The sequence below is a fragment of the Monodon monoceros genome, unplaced genomic scaffold (genome assembly GCF_005190385.1).
Source record: "Monodon monoceros isolate NGI ecotype Baffin Bay Population unplaced genomic scaffold, NGI_Narwhal_1 Super_Scaffold_6, whole genome shotgun sequence".
Taxonomy (NCBI): domain Eukaryota; kingdom Metazoa; phylum Chordata; class Mammalia; order Artiodactyla; family Monodontidae; genus Monodon; species Monodon monoceros.
The window spans coordinates 71,258,486-71,280,630 of NW_021703783.1; positions in this window are offsets into that span (position 1 = coordinate 71,258,486).

The window sequence follows — 22,145 nt, forward strand, 5'->3', positions numbered from 1 at the left end:
GCTATGTGGCTACTTCCCACTAGCTATCTGTTTTATATTTGGTAGTGTATATATATCAATGCCACTCTCTCACTACTTCCCAGCTTACCATTCCTCCTCCCCATGTCATCAAGTCCGTTCTGTACATCTGCATGTTTATTCCTGTCTTGCCCCTAGGTTTATCAGAACCTTTTTTTTTTTTTTTAGATTCCATATGTATGTGTTAGCATACGATATTTGTTTTTCTCTTTCTGGTTTAACTTCACTCTGTATGACAGACTCTACCAACCTCACTACAAATGACTCAGTTTCGTTTCTTTTTATGGCTGAGTAATATTCCATTGTATATATGTGCCACATCTTCTTTATCCATTCATCTGTTGATGGACACTTATGTTCGTTCCCTGTCCTGGCTGTTGTAAATAGTGCGGCAGTGCACACTGTGGTACATGACTCTTTTGAATTATGGTTTTCTCAGGGTTTATGCCCAGTAGTGGGATTGCTGGGTCGTATGGTAGCTCTACTTTTAGTTTTTAAAGGAACTTACATACTGTTCTTCATAGTGGCTGTATCAATTTACATTCCCACCAACAGTGCAAGATGGTTCCCTTTTCTCCACACCCTCTCCAGCATTTATTGTTTGTAGATTTTTTGATGATGACCATTCTGACAGTGTGAGATGATACCTCATTGTAGTTTTGATTTGCATTTCTCTAATGATTAGTGATGTTGAGCATCCTTTCATGTGTTTCTTGGCAATCTGTATATCTTCTTTGGAGAACTGTCTATTTAGGTCTTCTGCCCATTTTTGGATTGAGTGTTTTTTTGATATTGAGCTGCATGAGCTGCTTGTATATTTTGGAGGTTACTCCTTTGTCAGTTGCTTCATTTGTAAATATTTTCTCCCGTTCTGAGGGTGGTCTTTTCGTTTTGTTTTTGGTTTCCTTTGCTGTGCAAAAGCTTTTACGTTTCATTAGGTCTCATTTATTAGGTCTCATTTATGTTTTTATTTCCATTTCTCTGGGAGGTGGGTCAAAAAGGGGCTTTCAGTGATCTATGTCATAGAGTGTTCTGCCTGTGTTTTCCTCTTAGACTTTTAAGATGTCTGGCCTTACATTTAGGCCTTTAATCCATTTTGAGTTTCTTTTTGTGTATGGTATTAGGGAGTGTTCTAATTTCATTTTTTTTTCCATGTAGCTGTCCAGTTTTCCCAGCATCACATACTGAAGAGGCTATCTTTTTTCCATTGTATATTCTTGCCTCCTTTATCAAAGATAAGGTGACCATATGTGCGTGGTTTATCTCTGGGCTTTCTATCCTGTTCCATTCATCTGTATTTCTGTTTTTGTGCCAGTACCATACTGTGTTGATTACTGTAGCTTTGTAGTATAGTCTGAAGTCTGGGAGCCTGGTAACTCCAGCTCCGTTTTTCCTTCTCAAGATTGCCTTGGCTATTCGGGGTCTTTTGTGTTTCCATACAAACTGTGAATTTTTTTGTTCTAGTTCTGTGAAAAATGCCATTGGTAGTTTGATAAGGATTGCATTGAATCTGTACATTGCTTTGGATAGTATAGTCATTTTCACAATGTTGATTCTTCCAATCCAAGAACATGATATATCTCTCCATCTGTTTGTATCATCTTTACTTTCTCTCATGTGCGTCTTATAGTTTTCTTCATACAGGTCTTTTGTCTCCTTAGTTAGGTTTATTCCTAGGTATTTTATTCTTTGTGTTGCAATGGTAAATGGGCGTGTTTCCTTAATTTCTCTTTCAGATTTTTCATCATTAGTGTATAGGAATGAAAGAGACTTCTGTGCATCGATTTTGTATCCTGCTACTTTACCAAATTCATTGATTAGCTCTAGTAATTTTCTGGTGGCATCTTTAGGATTCTCTATTTATACTATCATGTCATCTGCAAACAGTGATAGCTTTACTTCTGCTTTTCTGATTTGGATTCCCTTTATTTCTTTTCTGATTGCTGTGGCTAAAACTTCCAAAACTATGTTGAATAACAGTGGTGAGAGTGGGCAACCTTGTCTTGTTCCTGATGGTAGTGGAAATGCTTTCAGTTTTTCACCATTGAGGATGATGTTGGCTGTATTTTTGTCATATATGGCCTTTATTATGTTGAGGTAAGTTCCCTCTATGCCTACCTTCTGGAGGGTTTTTATCATAAATGGGTGTTGAATTTTGTCAAAAGCTTTTTCTGCATCTGTTGAGATTATCATATGGTTTTTTTCCTTAAATTTGTTAATATGGTATATCATATTGATTGATTTGCATATATTGAAGAATCCTTGCATTCCTGGGATAAACCCCACTTGATCATGGTGTATGATCCTTTTAATGTGCTGCTGGATTCTGTTTGCTAATATTTTGTTGAGGATGTTCACATCTATATTCATCAGTGATATTGGCCTGTAGTTTTCTTTTTTGTGACATCTTATTCTGTTTTTGGTATCAGGGTGGCCTCGTAGAATGAGTTTGGGAGTGTTCCTCCATCTACTATATTTTGGAAGAGTTTAAGAAGGATAGGTGTCAGCTCTTCTCTAAATGTTTGATAGAATTCGTCTGTGAACATATCTGCTCCTGGACTTTGTTTTTGTTGGAAGATTTTTAATCACAGTTTCAATTTCAGTGCTTGTGATTAGTCTGTTTATATTTTTCTATTTCTTCCTGCTTCAGTCTTGGAACATTGTGTTTTCTAAGAATTTGTCCATTCTTCCAGGTTGTCCATTTTATTGGCATATAGTTGCTTGTAGTAATCTCTCTTGATCCTTTGTATTTCTGCAGTGTCAGTTGTTACTTCTCCTTTTTCATTTCTAATTCTGTTGATTTGAGTCTTCTCCCTTTATTTCTTTTGAGTCTGGCTAATGGTTTATCGATCTTTTCAAAGTACCAGCTTTTAGTTTTATTGATCTTTGCTATTGTTTCCTTCATTTCTTTTTCATTTATTTGTGATCTGATCTTTATGATTTCTTTCCATCTGCTACCTTTGGGGTTTTTTTTGTTCTTCTTTCTCTAATTGCTTTCGGTGTAAGGTTAGGTTGTTTATTTGAGATTTTTCTTGTTCTTGAGTAGGATTGTATTGCTATAAACTCCCCTCTTAGAACTGCTTTTGCTGCATCCCATAGGTTTTGGGTCATCGTGTTTTCATTGTCATTTGTTTCTAGGCATTTTTTGATTTCCTGTTTGATTTCTTCACTGGACTCTTGGTTATTTAGTAGCATATTGTTTAGCCTCCATGCGTTTGTATTTTTTACAGTGTTTTTCCTGTAATTGATATATAATCTTATATCATTGTGGTTGGAAAAGATACTTGATATGATTTCACTTTCCTTAAATTTATCAAGGCTTGATTTGTGATCCAAGATATGATCTATCCTGGAGAATGTTCCATGAGCACTTGAGAAGAAGGTGTATTCTGTTGTTTTTGGATGGGATGTCCTATAAATATGAATTAAGTTCATCTTGTTTAATATGTCATGTAAATCTTGTGTTTCCTTATTTATTTTCATTTTGGTTGATATGTCCATTGGTGAAAATGGGATGTTAAAGTCCCCTACTATTTTTATGTCACTGTTGATTTCCCTTTTTATGGCTGTTAGCATTTGCCTTATGTATTGAGATGCTCCTTTTTTGGGTGCATAAATATTTACAATTGTTATATCTTCTTCTTGGATTGTTCCCTTGATCATTATGTAGTGTCCTTCTTTGTCTCTTGTCATAGTCTTTATTTTAAAGTCTATTTTGTGATATGAGAACTGTTACTCCAGCTTTCTTTTGATTTCCATTTGCATGGAATATCTTTTTCCATCCCCTCACTTTCAGTCTGTATGTGTCCCTAGGTGTGAAGTGGGTCTCTTCTAGACAGCATGTATACCATTTTCTTAATTGTTTTGAGTTTGTTATTGTAGGTCTTTTCCTTCTCTTGTGTTTCCTGCCTGGAAAAGTTCCTTTAGAATTTGCTGTAAATCTGGTTTGGTGTTGTTGAATTCGCTTAGTTTTTGCTTGCCTATAAAGGTTTTAATTTCTCCATCGAATCTGAATGAGATCCTTGCTGGATAGAGTAATCTTGTTTGTAGGTTTTCTCCTTCTTCACTTTAAATACGTCCTACCCCTCTCTTGTGGCTTGCAGAGTTTCTGCTGAAAAATCAGCTGTTAACCTTATGGAAATTCCCTTGTGCGTTATTTGTTGCTTCTCCCTTGCTGCTTTTAATATTTTTTCTTTGTATTTAATTTTTGATAGTTTGATTTATATGTGTCTTGGCATGTTTCTCCTTGGATTTATCCTGTATGGGAATCTCTGTACTTCCTGGACTTGATTGACTATTTCCTTCCCATATTAAGGAAGTTTACAACTATAATCTCTTCAAATATTTTTGCAGTCCTTTCTTTTTCTCTTCTTCTTCTGGAAACCCTATAATTCGAATATGGTATGTTTAATGTTGTCCCAGAGGTCTCTGAGACTGTCCTCAATTCTTTTCATTCTTTTTTCTTTATTCTACTTTGTGGTAGTTATTTCCACTATTTTATCTTCCAGGTCACTTTTCCATTCTTCTGCCTCAGTTATTCTGCTATTGATTCCTTCTAGAGAATTTTTTATTTCATTTATTGTGTTCGTCATCATTGTTTGTTTGCTCTTTAGCTCTTCTAGATCCCTGTTAAAAGCTTCTTGTATTTTCTCCTTTCTATTTCCAAGATTTTGGATATCATTACCCTGAATTCTTTTTCAGGTAGACTGCCTTTTTCCTCTTCATATTTTTTTTCTTGTGGGTTTTTACCTTGCTCCTTTTCTGCTGCGTATTTCTCTGTCTTCTCATTTTGCCTAACTTCCTGTGTTTGGGGTCCCCTTTCACAGGCTGCAGGTTCATAGGTCATGTTGTTTTTGGTGTCTGCCCCCTGTGGGTAAGTTTTTTTCAGGTGGTTTTGTAGGCTTCCTTGTGGAGGGGACTGGTGCCTGTGTTCTGGTGGATGAGGCTGGATCTTGTCTTTCTGGTGGGCAAGACTGAGTCCGGTGGTGTGTTTTGGGGTGTCTGTGACCTTATTATGATTTTAGTCAGCCTATCTGCTAATGGGTGGGTTTGTGTTCCTGTCTTCCTAGTTGTTTGGCATGGGGTTTCCAGCACTGTAGCTTCCTGGTCGTTGAGTGGAGCTGGTTCTTAGCGTTGAGACGGAGATCTCTGGAAGAGCTCTTGCTGATTGACATTATGTGGGGCCAGGAGGTCTCTGGTGGAGCAGTGTCCTGAACTTGGCTCTCCCACCTCCGAGGGTCACGCCTGACACCCGGCTGGAGCACCAAGACCCTGTCAGCCAAATGGCTCAGGAGAAAAGGGAGAAAGAAAAAGAAAGAAAGTAAAATTATTAAAATAAAGAATTAAAACTATTATAAAGTTAAAAAGTGTAATAAATAAAAAGAGCAACCATACCAATAAACAAATCCATCAATGATAACAAGTGGTAAAAACTAAAGTAAGGTAAACATATAAATCAGAATCTAGTCAGTCACATACAGCAAACCCAAAGTCTACAGTTGCTCCCAAAATACACTGCCTCAGATTTGGGATGATTCCCTGTCTATTCAGGTATTCCCCATGCAGGGTACATCAAGTTGACTGTGGAGATTTAATCCGCTGCTCCTGAGGCTGCACGGAGAAATTTCCCTTTCTCTTCTTTGTTCGCACAGCTCCTGGGGGTTTAGCTTTGGATTTGGCCCCACCTCTGAATTTAGGTTTCCCTCTGGTGTCTCTTTTTCAACCAGACAGGAGGGGTTTAAAGGAGTGGCTGATTAGGGGGTCTCTGGCTCATTCAGGCTGAGGTGAGGGAGGGGTACAGAGTGCGGGGCAAGCCTGCTGCGGCAGAGGCCAGGGTGATGTTGCAATAGCCGGAGGCATGCCGTGCGTTCTCCCGGGGAAGTTGTCCCTGGATCACGGGACCCTGACAGTGGTGGACTGCACAGGCTCCCAGGAGTGGAGGTGTGCATTGTGACTTGTGCTTGCACACAGCATTCTTGGTGGCTGCAGCAGCAGTGTTAGCATTTCATGCCCGTCTCTGGTGTCTGTGCTGATAGCCATGCTCACGCCTGTCTCTGGAGCTCGTTTAGGCGGTGCTCTGAATCCCCTCTCCTCACACACCCCAAAACAATGGTCTCCTGCCTCTTAGGCAGGTCCAGAGTTTTTCCCGGACTCCCTTCCGGCTAGCTATGACACACGCGCCCCCTTCAGGCTGTGTTCACACAGCCAACTCCAGTCCTCTCCCTGGGATCTGACCTCCAAAGCCCGAGCCTCAGCTTCCAGCCCCTACTCGCCCCAGCGGGTGAGCAGACAAGCCTCTTGGGCTGGTGAGTGCTGGTCGGCACCGATCCTCTGTGCGGGCATCTCTCCGCTTTGCCCTCTGCACCCCTGTGGCTGCGCTCTCCTCCGCGGCTCTGAAGCTTCTCCCCCCACCACCCGCAGTCTCCTCCTGCAAAGGGGCTTCCTAGTGCGTGGAAACCTTTCCTCCTTCACAGCTCCCTACCACTGGTGCAGGTTCCAACCCTATTCTTTCGTCTCTGTTTTTTCTTTTTTCTTTGCCCTACCCAGGTACGTGGGGAGTTTCTTGCCTTTTAGGAAGTCTGAGGTCTTCTGCCAGCGTTCAGTAGGTGTTCTGTAGGAGTTGTTCCACATGTAGATGTATTTTTAATGTATTTGTGGGGAGGAAGGTGATCTCCATGTCTTACTCCTCCGCCATCTTCAGAGCTTTTTAATGCTTATTTTATATAATCCCCCTTTTAACATTGTAATGTAGGCAGATAATGACATCTTTTTTGAAGTCCTTTCCAAATGAAGAATCTTAAGGTCTTGCCCAAGTTCACAGAGCTAATAGTAGAGTCAAGATTTTAATCCAAGTCTGCTTATCTGGAGGTCTATTACATCACTCTATGTTTTCTTCCCTATAAATGCTTATCTTCCCACTAACAATAAATATTGCAAAATCAATCAATTACAGAATATACCCATTAAATAAACACATTTTCAAGGAAAGAAACATGAGCCTTCATGAACCAACTTCTCCCTTCTACTTTCTCATACATGGTAGGCTGAGTCACAAGATTCGTGTGTGAGAAATGTAAACCCCTGCTTAGGACGCAAGTTGATAACTAGGTCATCAAAAAAGTGACCAGATTGAAGGTGTTACAGCTTACCTTCATGACACAAAGGCTAATATCCTTATTCTTGGTCTTTGAAGTCCTAAAAATGTGTTTGGATATCAATATTAGGTTTTAAGTAGAGAGGACTACAGAATGTGCCATCCTGATCTTGGCTCCAAAACCCACGTTTAACATTTTCTAGCTGCATGGTCTTTAGCAAATCATCCATTTGTATCATAATATCTACTTTCTTAGTAACATGATAGATATGTGTGCAAAATGCCTGACACTCAATAAACATTTCAGAAAGAAGTCAAAGGAACACTCTTAAGAAATAAGAAAATTTTATAGGGACAGAGAATAATTTTAAAGTAGCAAATAAAGAGTAACATACAAAATGTTTCTGTTGCCTACATTAGTTAGTCAGGAGAGAATAAAAGCCTCAGGTAGCATTGCCAAATCAACCCTAACCACAGGTTTTTGTACAAATTATATATAATCATGCCATATTTTCAAAAGGATGAAAGGACTTTCACCTACATTTAAATAATCATCTTAACTGGATGAATCTGTACTGGGCAAGGGTTTGCAGAAGGCACAAATTGGAGCTAGCAGTTGTCCAAGGCAAACTGGGACTAATTCCAGAAGAGGACAGGCTTTTTGTTGAACCACTATCTCTTTGGATATACTCTTATCCATTCCCTGTTAATATACTTAAGTGTTGGCAAAGGTTGGAAAGAGGAAAGGATCCTTATCTTGGAGAGAATTATCTGCTGAATATTTTCACTGTAAATCTATTTAAAATGTATTTCTCTAAGTGGGTACTAAGTAGGGTCAAGGTGATGGAGAGTTTTTCTCCCTCTCTTTCGTATCTTAGCCATTAAAAATAACAACAAATATAAATACACAAACAAAACAGTAACATGGCTGGAGGCAGAGAGAGTAAGTTGTGGGCCCCTCCCCCTAAAAATTTTTCACAATTTTTCTTGGATAACAAAAATCTGTCATGAAGAAAGTCCTTTTTGTCTTTCTTTTCTTCCACACAGTGCATGCTCATGTGAACCATCTGAACCAAACTCTGCTTAATGTAATGCTACATAAAACAAAACACATAGGGGAAATCCACCCTAGCATTCTGTAACTCATGGGAGCAATACAATAGTTGGATTTATTCCCTAGTGTATTTCCTTTCCAGAGTGCTTTACCAGGTTCATAGACTTCTCTCTATGCTTGACTTCACTTTCAGTACCACACTTCATTACATAGGACTCCATGCCTTAGCACACTCAATGGGCCAGTGTCTTTAGGAACTTGAAGTAAGAGTAGGGGGAATGGATTGATTGCAAAAGCTCCAATCCCTCTTTCTGTTCACTACATTGTTTCTACAAAATTTACAATATTGCCAGATCAGATTCAACTAGTAAATGCACATTTCTTTATTGAAAAAACAGCTTAATTCCAGAATGTGTATGGCTCATAGGATAAAGGTATTGATTTGAGCTAATGTGGTTTTTCTTAAGTCTCCTGCTGGCCTGAAATAAACAGACTGCCAGATATTTCTCGAGCAAAAATGAGTTTATTGAGGATCAGCAGAGAATTACAATCTGGGGTCTGCATCCACGGCAAGTCAAGTGTAAATCCCCACACATCAAGAGAAAGAAGTACTTTTCAGAGAGAAAAAAAAAGTTGGAACGGCTGTAGCAAACAGAGTCCCTGGCTTTTCATTGGCTGCATCCTTGCTAGAAAAGAAGAATCTCTCTTCTTCCTCTTCTTCCTATTGGGCTCTGCTATTGTAGCAGGGCAAGAGAGCTCCCCCTTTTGGTTTCCCAACTCTGTTTAATTGAGGTTTCTGTTTATTAATTTTTGACAGATCTATGGATTGAAATTCATGGGGAGAAGGGACTCTCACATGAAATCTCATCTTTATGTTAACCTGAGTCTCCTAGCTTCAGCTTAACACATTCTTCATGTATCCTCTTTCTCAAATTTCTCTCTCTGAAAATTCTTCCCTCCCACCACAAAAACTTTACTTCATTCCCAAGCAGATACATTGGTTATTGAAACTTTTCTGCAGCTCACACAATTTAAAAGTGTGAGTCAAGCAGCATCAGGTTTCAACTGAAGTGAAAACAATGGGGAAAGATACATTCTAATTTCCTTTTTAGTTTTCCCATTTGTGGGATCTATACGCCTCTAGATTGCTTTCACACACTGAAGACTTGCTGTAAATACATTTGCTAAACTCAGTCCCAGAGTTTCTGATTCAGTAGCTCTAGGGCGAGGGTCAAGAACTTGCATTTCTAATTTCCAGCTGATGCTGGTGCTGCTGGACCCTGTGAGAACTTCTGCTTTAATATAAACACATTTACCAAGGGTAGTTTGTGACTGGTTGAAAGCTCAGACTCTCTGGTTTAAATTCTAGTGCCACAATTTATTAGCTATGTGACACTGGCCAAGTTACTTACCTTTTTGTGTTTCAGTTCCCTGTCTATAAAAGGGAGAAATGATAGATCTTCGAGAGAGAATTGTGACAATGATTGAATGAGATAAGAAGTGTAAAGCACTGAGAACAATGCCTAGCACAATACTGTCATCACTAATACTGAGGGAAGATTCAATTCTCAAGTAGCAGGCCACTTCTCCTGCCCTTTGAAATTGGTGTGTTCCCATTTTTGTGGATTTTTGCCTATTCTACCATGGGGACTTCCATCTTCATAAAAATGCAATACTGGTTTTATTTTAGAAAAAAATTCAGGCTTACAAAGTACTTCAGAGACTAATGTGGGAAAGACTCATGAATGTAGGTACCATGCAGCTTTGTCAAATCTTAGCATTTAGCCATATTTACCGAGAGGGAGATGTGCTTACTTTACTGTTTATTGTTATCTTGCATAATTTGTGTCATTACTATACGTGTGCCTAAACATAAACATGATATTATATTGTTTTGCCAATTTGTACACCTTTCTATAAATGGCATTAATCTATGCATATATATCCTCAACTTTGTTATTCACAAAATACTGTTTTGATATTTATCCATACTATTAAATATAATTGTAATTTATCACATCTAGTGAAAGTGGCACAATTCCTTTATCTTTTCTCTTTTAGCTTATGGTATTTTATTTTTCCAAATTATTACAAAAATTTTTGAAAAGCATATTCTTTATATCTTTTTTCCTTACTCTCTCTTCTTCTCCTTCTATAGCTATCTAATCTACTCTAATTTATCTATCTATCTTTGGAATTTATATACCTAGATTATAACTGCAAAGTTGAAGAGTACACACATATTCTAATTCATACATCTTCTAATTTACTATATCATACCAAATTGCTCTTCACAGTAGTTGTATCAATTTATAGTCAGAGCAGCAGTGTATGAGTCTCTGTTGCTCACATCCTTGCTAACATTTGGTATTGTTACATTTTATTTTTTTATTATGTTGTCAATCAAATGTGTATAAAAGACAGTCTTACTATAATTACTGTTATATTTAAGATAACCTTTCTAGGTGAATGCAGCAAGAACATTTCAAGTTGTATAATGCATTAATTGCTCCTAGAATTGGAGTCTATACTAATCATATTAATGGCTATTCTCTGGTTGAGGAAAAAGACACTCATCTTGATTAAGTGCATTTGATTTAAAGAATTATTCTAATAGAAAGGATGTAGGAAGGGGGTGGTGTTTTTTCTGATTGCTCCCATCATATATGCTTTATAGATCATAGAGTTGATTCTCATAACATTCACAAGAAACAGAAAAGAGTCAGTTCCTATTACTTATCACAAACAAACGTAAAGGTTGAGGGACTTGTCAAAAGGTACCCATTGATTGAATTGAGCTAGCTAAACAGCTAAGAACTTATTCATTTCTTGAGCACCAATTATGACTAGGAACTTTTGCTTGGAGGGCACTTGCCTCATATATCCACCTGGCTCAGTCACTCACTTTCTTCAAGTCTTTGCTCAAATGTTCTCTTCTCTTAAACCTTCCTTGACAACACTTTCTGTGTGTGTGTGTGTGTGTGTGTGTGTTTGTGCACTTGATAATGTACTTAATGCTCTTATATAAAATATTAGATATTATTAGATATCTGTGTATAATTTCAAATACCATGAGAACCAAAGATGTTAGGAGATTTTTTAAAACAAATAATACATTAAATCACTTTGTGTTTATTACAGTATTTTCAACTTGAAAATCCTTTATATGTAGTAATTCTCTGGGTAAAGGAAAAAATCTCCAAATGCTTTATATAACTTTATTCTTTTAAGAAAAGAAGTAAGCCTCTAGAATACTTTTCATCACATGGTCAAATTGTGTTAATAAAAGTATTGTAGGATAGCTGTAGCTGTGATGTCAACTAAAATCGTTGGTATCAAAAAAGCAAAAATTAGAAAATGAGTATAGTAATATGAGAATAAAACCACTAAGCGTACACTGTATGTATGTACCTAAAAAGTGGTCCTGAATATGGACCATCTTTGGAGAATTCTGGAGTACTCACAAACCATGTTTGCTCAAAGAATAATTAAATTAAGACTAGATGATGCTTTCTGCAGTGGCTTCCAAATGAGGTCTTCAGCAAATCAGTTGAACGAGAATGACATCTTTCAAGTCATTGCAGAGTATTACTAACAAGTGGGACTCAGAAAAATATATTCATTATTATTTTTGTTATACATCTCATAGGTACTAGAATATACTTTTCTTCTCTCATCACAGTTCAGAATGCTTCTAATTTAGTTTACAATTAGTTAATTCTAACATGATTTTCAATATCTTTCTCCCTGGCTGTTATTTACCTTGGCAGTCTTTAAGAATCTGGGTCCTGTTTTCTATCCCTTGATGGATTGCCACTCTTAAGTTAAAGTCCTCATGCAGTGAAGGAAAGTGGTTAAAAATTGATGATGCTGTTTTCTTTTTCTGCCGTTAATTTGCCAATTAAAGGAACAGGCAGTCTATCTTTTCTCTGTACCAGCCTCACAGATATTCTGCAGCTACCTTTCCATCACCTTAATGTACTCAGGTACACACCCAGGTAATGATAAAGCCCGATTACTACCACTTTGACTCTTTTATGTGCTGCTGGAAATTTTTCTCCTGAATTTCATAGTTCAGTGCCACTCTTTGGATTTAGTACTTTGAAATTTTCTCTCTAGTTTGTTTTCTGAAATATATTTTTTTTTACTTTCTATCCACAATAACTTCAGAAAATTGCCAGAACCTCTAATTTGTTTTCCTGAAATGCATCTCTTTTGACTTTATCTCAGGTTGTATTTACTTAGCTCTTAACTTGCTTGTCTCTGCTTAATAGTTTCATACACATGTTTAAGCAAGTATCTATGGAGGGCCTGGACAGTGTGCTATGTATTTGCTTAACATTTAATTTTCCATCTCTATTGTTTAGTTCTGGTGAACAAGGTGACAGGTTTCCTGAAAATTTAGGAGGACCACCTATTATATATAATAAGTTCTTGGAAAATTAATTTAAATCCTTTGCTCAGGACAGTAACACTGAGCTAGAGGCCAGGGACTCAAGAGTTCTTGTCCTCACTCCAGACTCCTCTGTTATTTAGTTTTATGGGTGAGTCTGTTAGCACATCAGAGCCTCATCTGTCAAATAATAACGCTTGAATTTCTTATTAAAGAGTCTGTGTGGTGTCAAGTAAATCTATTATATTTTAAAAGTTTATTGTTAGGGGGCATTACTGTGATTAGTAATAATGTTGCAGATTCAAAATTTTAACTCACACCCCTCTGATGTGTAAGGAAGATGGCCCGCTTTGTTTTTGTAATTGATCTAAGCTTCTTCAAGAGCCTCTGTCTTGTTGGAAAGTGATTGGAAAGTGGAGGTGGCTGCAGTGATGAGCAAGGGGGGAAATAAATTCTAAACAAGGCAATCAATGGCATTTCTCTTAAGCCTTAGTCTCATTGGCATGGCTCATTCTCTTTTTGAGAAAGTCTGTTTTTTATATTACCTCCACATTTCCCTGTTTTTCTCCAAGGTGGTGTTTGGGTATGTAGGTTGGTTTAAAGGTTTTTAAAAAGCAACAGCTCTGAGTTGGCAAAATAATTCCCACCTCCCCCCCAACCACCACCACCACCAAAATGTAATACCGAGAACCTATGAATGTACTCAGTTACAGTATAAGAGAGGCTTAAGATTGCAGATGGAATTAAGCTTGCTAATCAGCTGATTTTAAAATGGGGAGATTATTCAGGATTATCTAGGTGGACCCAATGTAATTGTAAAGGTCCTTATAAGTGAAAGAGAGGCAGGAGAGTCAGTGTCCAAGTGATACAGGGTAAAAAAAAAGCTTGAAGATGGCAGGGGACCATGAGCCAAAGAATGCACACGGTGTCTTTAAGCTGGAATAGGCAAGGAAATGGACCCTCATCTAAAGCCTCCAGAGTAATGTAGCCCTGTCAATACTTTGATTTTAGCTCAGTAACACCCACTTTGGATATCTGACCTACAAAACTATAAGATAATATATTACTGTTGTTTAAGCCATTGTTTGTGGTCATTTGTTGCAGCAGCAATAGGACACTAATGCAGGTCCATGCCATATCTTCTTGATCTTTACTACTCCCTGTAGTGAAACAATCTAGTCTGACTGATGACCACTGAAGTATACACATTTTCAGGCATCATGCTGGTTCTTATCACTGGAGTTTGTGGTCTTCACTGTTTGTCTCTGACACAAAGTTTCTGCACTTTTGTCTCTGTGTCCTGGTCTACTGACCATCCAAAGACTTCTATTTTGTCTTAGTCAAGCATGAAATATCTGTGCTACATGCAGACTGTGGAGATCTAGGAGTGATGCTTCATACTCATCTACCTAAAGACTTCTCTTGGCTGTGCTGGACCACAGACTTGGGCTGTTCCAGCCTACATGGTAGTTTCTCCCCAGAGTTTCAAGTAGAAAGCTAAGCAGACAGTCTTTTGGCTCTAGGTTCCCCATCAGTTTATCCGACATGCTCAGGAAGGTCAGGCACGCAATTCTGTCTGCTTCCCATATCACTGTCTCCTTTCTTATTCTTATAATATTCTAAGCTTGAAGAAATGTGCTTCCCTCACCAATCTTTCTTGTCATGATCTGGATTCCCTCCATCTCTAGTTTATAGATAGCAAAATCTATGATATACTGGGCAAGCTTAAATGTCATTGTATTATAGCAGTTAAAACCATTTATATTCTTTTTTTAACATAGCCAGATTTTCAAAATTATTGTTTTGATATGGACTGAAGAATTTTTACTCCAGATGCCAAAACCACAATTTGACTCCCTCTTTCCCATTGCATACACGTTGCACAATTCTGATCGTTCATGAGACAAATGCATGCCTCTAGAATATTATTGATGAGGATGGCCAAATACAAGAAAATTAAAAGGGAACAGCCGTTGGATATCATTCCCATTACACCAAAATATGTCAGGGTTTTTGGTATGTGTATGTGATAATTATTTCAAAAGAAAATAGAGATTATATAAATGCAAGAAATAGTGTTGAGGGATATTACTTAAAATGCTTTCATATACTCAAAATATGTATTAGTTATTATGCTTGTTATTAATTTTTCATTAAATTAAACCACATGCTTCAGTTTTAAATTGGGAAATTCAAGAAAGCTTATTAAATTTGGGCTCTAAATATGGTATTTATTATACCAAACCAGTGATAGACACATTCTTTAGGATTCTTGCTTAAATTGGTTTTATGGAGTAATGGGATTAGTACAGACCATAAGAAATCACTTAATACATTTCCTTGAATCCCTGAAATACCATTTATAAACATGCTCAGAAAGGTTGCCCTCAATCCTATAGACATCACCATCGTGCCCTCAATGTCAGGAAGGTATTTCTAAGTAAATGAAAGCTTGATCTCTTCTATCACTTGTATTTCTCCTATTATATAGTTGATAATTGTAGATCATTTTATCTCTGCTTCTTCTCCTCTCTAGTTTCTTCTTCTGTAGAAGAAATTTTTCTTTTTCTTGAAAGGTGAGTCAAATACATCTAATTTTGCAGAAAGACTATATGATAACAAGCATGATCATTCAATCTCAATAATATTAAGTGTTCCTTTCACGGACAGTCATTACTAGGTTACCTAAGGTACCAGAAGCAAAATATAGCAGAATTATTGGCCAATTTCAGAATGGTCCTGACTTCTGCTCTACATAGTCTCCATGAATGATATTACAAAAACCTATGGCTTTTGTTATTAATTTCCATGTCCCCATTTCTAGATGTTTTCTTTCTCTCAACCTCCAGACCCATATTTAAGTGCCTGTGACATATCTCCACCTATCTTACTTCAAATTTGATATGTCCCAATCAGCACTAATATTTTCACTCATTTTACCTCTCTAATTTGCTCCTTTCACTCTTGTTTTTGATATCTTAGTTAATTGTTGCTATCCCACTAGCCATTCAAAGTAGAAACCTCAGTGATCTATATGGTGGCGTCCCTGGATCTGTGCTAAGGCTCCAGAGAGAGGAGAAAGTCCAAGATCAGAAAAATTAACTCACAGCAGCTTGCCCGGTGAATGCAGACACCTGAGTAAAATCCTGGTAAACCAAGCATCCCCCCCTTACCCCGCCCCCCAGGGACCATGTAGATCTGAGAGCTAAATAACTGCTGTTCTTGAAAACCACTAAGATTTGAGTGTTTGCAATACAGCAGTAGATAACAATACAACTGTTTTGCTCTTCTCTCTTCTTTACTCTCCATATCCAATAGGTTACCAGATCCTCCTTGTTTAACCTCTGCTGGTTATTTGAATCTGTACTCTTTTCTCTACTCCTATTTCCATGGCCTTAATTGAAAATATCGTGTAACAATTATTGATACCTCTACTTGTGGTATTTCCACCTCTGCTAAATCTGCTACAGTAATCTAAGTGGCAACATAATGTGATGGTTAGTTACATTTTCAAATTCTGGATTTAAATATGAGCTCTGCTACTTAGTAGCTCAGTAAATTGGGGCAAGTCAGGTTACTCCTCTTGCCTCAGTCCCCAGTTTTTTAATCTGTGGAATTGGTATAAAGATAGTACCTGCCTCATAGAGTAGTCATTAATATTTTCTGAGTTAGAACGATTCTGCCAATAATAATAGGCACTCAGTGAACATTATTAGTAAACATTCATTGATCATGTTGTTGAGAATAAGTGCATTTCATGGAATACAGTTTGAATAAATTGTTCCCCCAAAGGATTACATAACCAAATAAGTTTACAAACCATTGCTAAAATACCACTTCTTGCGGAAGGTTGTAATGCTTGGAGCAACGAAGACCCAAAGCAGCCAATAAATAAATAAATAAATAATCTATTTTAAAAAAGGCTAGAGCATTCTTTAAAAGTTATGCAACGGGGAGGAGGAAGGATAAGCTGGGACGAAGTGAGAGAGTGACATAGACTTATATATACTACCAAATGTAAAATAGATAGCTAGTGGGAAGCAGCTGCATAGCACAGGGAGATAGCTTGGTGCTTTGTGACCAACTAGAGGGGTGGGATAGGGAGGGTGAGAGGGAGACGCAAGACAGAGGAGATATGGGGATATATGTATATGTATAACTGATTCACTTTGTTATAAAGCAGAAACTAACACACCATTGTAAAGCAATTATACTCCAATAAAGATGTTAAAAAAAATAAGAAAAAAAATTATGCAATTAGTTGTCATGATATAATGTGCATTTTCAATCTAACATGGGGGGAGTCCACAAATTATGGCCCTCACATGAGCTGAATCCAAGTGCCCCAGGCTTTTGTAAATAAAATTTCATTTAAACATAGCCACATTCATTTATGTATTGTCCATGGTGACTTTCAAGCTAAAATGGCTGAATTTAGAAGCAACAGAAGTTTTTATGGCCCACAAAGCCCAAACTATTTATTAATCTGACTGTTGCTGTGTAGGGAAGAAAATCTTGCCACCCCCAAATGTCTCTTTGGCATGGGGATTAACTTAGCCTGATTATTTTTAAGAAACAGAAGACTTCAGAAGCCTTTCTTTTTGCCTCCCCCTTAGCTGCCTAAAGAATGTAGAGAGAGGGCCTGTTGCAGGAAGGGAGCTATCACCATAGATTAATATGAGCCTGGTGTGGTAGACAGGGAGGAACCTAGTAAAATCTGTTTGTTAAAATTACTCTCTGTGTCTCTTGTCTCTGCCTGTCCAGCAGACATTTGTTATCAAACATTTGCTTTTCCACCTTCATGTGAATTGCCTTCCTCCCCCTTTGAAGTCCCAAACCACTGCTCATAACATCCTCTTATGTTTTTAGCTGAAAATGGTATTTAAGGTGAGGGTTTCCACCATTTTGGCGAGGTACTTAGTTTTCCTGGGTCTCTCTCATGTATACATGTTATCAAACTTTTGTTTGATTTTTTTCCTGTTAATCTGTCTTAAGTCAACTTAATTCTTAGATCAGCCAGAAGAACCTAGAAGGGTAGAGGAAAATTTCTTCTTCCCTGACAGCAGGAAAAATTTGCCTCCACAGATCTTTAATTACAAAGGCTTTATTAATATTAGATTCTACTCCCCCCCCCACCTCACCAGACTGAAACTTGCTGGATAATAGTAATTCTGGGAAACCAAGATGACTCTTTGAAAGCTGATCATCATTAGATGAATATTAGATGTGAATTCCCCAATTTCACAGACTTTCTCCTTCATTAATTTGCACTACTTCTACTTATATTTTTCTTTTCACAAATCTTTCTACCCATAATGAAGTGCTTTTATTTTTATTTAATATGCAATTAATATGACCCAATTCTCTAGATCATAGGTTGTTATTATTATTATTCAAATCAAAACTAATTTAGCCCTCCTTTGTCCTTTTCTCCTCCAGTGGGTCAGCACTTCTGTAATAATCTCAGATCTCCAGGATATTTGCCGACATCATTATATCATCATTCGGCCTCATGAATGGAACTAGAAGATGCTACAAGCGCTGCCAGCAGTCAGTAGGATCAGCCACCACCCTGGTATGTTCCCCAAATAATGTAAGCAGCAGTTATCTGGCCTATCCAAAGTGATGCTCTACTCACTACTGTCATCATAATTGCCACTGGAGTGTGAAGCCAGTGAAAATAACCTGAGAATTAGCCGTATGTGTACAGTAAGTCACACCTTGCCTTTACCTCCATAATTGTGTTCACCTTCCTAATGGTGGGGACTCCTCATTTGAGCTCTATGACACAGTACTCTTATCTGAAACACTTGTTTGGTCCAAAGTGTCAGCCTCGGTGCCAAGGACTCATTACAGAGAAAACACTAGAGAACCTGCATTTGTCATCAAATGAACATGGTCCAGTTCTGTTTCATGCATTGCTTCAATGATGATGTCATTGCCACCATGCTGGGCAGGCCTTGTGTTTTAACTATGGGCAGTGAAGGAAGAGAGGGCCTGTCCTTCAGCTCATTCCAGCCAAGGCAGGCCTGGATTCAGAAGCTCATGGCTCTTATTTACAGTCACACATGGTGTCTGAACCTCAGCAAACTCACAACACTATGATGGCCGTGTCAGTAAAGGTGTGCAGATATAGCCATCCTCTTGCCCATTTAGCCATCCAGCTGCCCTCATAAAAATTTGGTCTTTGATGGTTGCAAATCTATGCTCTATACTTCCTCCATGGACTTGTCATTTGGGTTTTTTTGGTTTCAGTTTCTTCCAGATAACCTTTTTCAGGACCAGTCTCAATCCATAAGAAATATTCTAATAACTCTAACTCCCCAAAGCAAGGAATTTTCTTTTCCTTTCTTTTTTTTAAAGATTTCTCTTTATCCCTTTTGCATGTTTGCTTACTATCTTTTCAACAGTTTTAGAGTCTTGCATATCATTTGGTAAAAGATGGGTCTCCCACTGTTAAGCCAAAACACTGTTTTATTATAATCTTTTTCTGGAACAGGGATACTACTTTTATATGCTGGAACCAATGGAGTGATTTCTCCTCAGACAAGATAAACTGCCCTGAACTAACTTGTTCTCTTGATCTCTTGGCATGGGAGGAAATAGAAATTTAAAATGGCAACTCTCAGACATATATACACTACTATGTATAAAATAGATAACTAATGAGAGCCTATTGTATAGCACAGGGAACTCTACTCAATGACCTGTGGTGACCTAAATGTGAGGAAATCTAAAAAAGAGTGGATATATGTATACGTAAAACTGATTCACTTTGCTGTACAGCAGAAACTAACACAACATTGTAAAGCAGCTATACTCCAATAAATAAATAAATAGATAAATAAATAAAATGGCAACTCTCTGTAACAACAATCACAAAAATACAGATCATCCTCAACTTACATGGGGTTATGTCCCTATAAACCCATTGTAAGTTGAAAATATCCTAAGTCAAAAATGCATTTAATACACCTAACCTACTGAACATTGCAGCTTAGCTTAGCTTAGCGTACCTTAAACATGCTCAGAATACTTGCATTAGCCTACAATTAGGCAAAATCATCTAACACAAAGCCTGTTTTATAATAAAGTGTTGAATAGCTCATGTAATTTATTGAATACTATACTGAAAGTGAAAAACAGAATGGTTGTATGGCTACAGAATAGTTGTAAGTGTATTGGTTGTTTACCCTCATGATCACACGGCTGACTGGGAGTTGTGGCTTGCTGACCAGCATCAAGAGAGAATATTGTATTGCATATTGCTAGCCCAGGAAAAGATCAAAATTCAAGCTGTGGTTTCTACTGAATGCATATTTTTTTCACACCGTCTTAAAGTTGAAAAATCATAAGTCAAATCATCAGAAGTTGGGGACCATCTATGTATATGCTCTGCCATTTCAGAAACACTGCTATATAAAGAAACTGAAACAAAATTCAGCAAAATATATGTGCCAAAGATTACATGAAATATCCCTCTCTAAACAAACATATTTAGAATTAATTCACTGTATTTGGACAAATGTTTAGTAATGGGTTTTGAGCAACCAGTTGTTCTAATCCAATTCTATGGGCTTTGGCTTCTTTTAGTCATCGAATCTTTGGGATTCTTTTTTAGTTTCTACCTTTACTCCTGTCTGGAATTTGTTGGATTATTTTTACAATTATTTCTACAAGTTCTGGACTTAGCTTGATATTATAAATACATGATTTTTAATCTAATTTTTATATTAAAAAGGTACTTGAAAAGTGTCTTAATGAATTTAGAATTTTGAACTGCCTACTTGTCCTCATCATTAATTGGTTTGTTATAGGCTCAAAGAGAATTCCTTGGGAATTGGGAAAAGAAAATCTAAATGGCAGTGTGCCTGCTCTGTCTGGTACAATCTGCTGGCAGTAATTGTTTGGAGGAGTAAAGAGCTGTTGCTGCCTAGAAACAGATTAAAACTGCACTATAAAAAGAATTCAGGTTTTGTGTTTTCCAACACATTTTTCTCCCTACACTATCTCTTAAAAATGAAGCACTTTCTATTATCCAAGGAAGTCACCTTTTTTAAAAAATTTTTTATTGGAGTAGAGTTGATTTACAATTTTGTGTTAGTTTCAGGTGTACAGCAGAGTGAATCAGTTATACATATATCCACTCTTTTTTAGATTCTTTTTTAAAGTTTTAAATGTTTATTTATTGAATGACAGCTGATTTTATTACATTGATGGGCCTCTAAAATAATTCCGTTAAACAGCGATGCAAAACTGTGGGAACATTAGGATAACAGATACACTAAAGGAAAATTTAATCTACATATTGATAATCTGAACATTAAAATAACATTAGCAGAATAATTATTTTGGTATCAATACATATTCGCAAATTTTATCAGTTATTTAGCATACTTGATTTTAATATTAGGTCACTGATATTTTTCTAATTTACTATGGTCTTATTTTTTGTAATATTTTCAAAATATTGTAATACTACAAAGCTGCATTTTATGGTTAATAAATTTGAAGTTGTTGATGTTCTTAATTGACTATTCTCTATAACCTTAGATTATTTTCCCATATAGTCCATTACAGAGTATTGAGTAGAGTTCCCTGTGCTATACAGTAGGTCTTTATTAGTTATCTATTTTATATATAGTAGTATGCATATGCCACCTTCTAAAAATCCATGTAGAAATGCTTTATGATGCATTAGCCTCTTCTCCAGGATCTTGGGCTTTTGCTAGTAGTCTGAGCCATGTGTGTTAAGATTAGTTTTTCTTTGTCCTTTCATTTTTTGATATTCTTTTTATTTAGTCTTAAAGGCATGAGAGATAGGTCATCAATCCATATAATTTGACAGATCACATAATTTTGGATTTCAGTTTTTCTTATCATTTGAATAAAGGAATTTTGTGGCCAGTAATTACTTATACCATTGATTGCCCAATAAAGTCCAGTGTACATCTAAAATTATATGATTCTATGAGAATTAAAAGATATTGGAACTTCTTACTCATCCCTCAAGAAACTAAAGTGGTAGGCTACTTAAAACATGTGTAGCAGAAATGACAACTCCTAGAGAATTTAACCTTACCACTGCTTTGGAAGAAATTCATAACAGCACAGGTAAAATGCAGATAATCACTGGGCAAGAAAGCAGATCTGAACAGATGCTGTATAAATATCATCAAACTCCAAGGGAATGAAACAGGGAAAACTTGTGAAGCAAACAAACCTGTAAGGTCCAAAACTTTGAAAAAAATATATTAAATAGTAAAGTTAAGGAAAACTAGTAGAGAATATGTGCCTGGCACAGGAAGCATCACAAAAATATTAGGAGATAACAACAAATGTGTTGATGAAATACTAGTCCAGGAACATGGTAGACCCATACTCCCTCTTAATCACTAATTGTCACCCGACCTCTACTCTGCATCTCATTTTAGCTTTCACATAATAGAAAGGAATGAACTATGCCATGAACTGTGCTTGGTGCTTTCAAATATAATGTGATTCAATTTTCAGACCAACCATAGAATAAGGCTAAAATTATTTCCATTTTATACAAAAGAAAATCTGAGGCTCACTAAAAGCTTAAG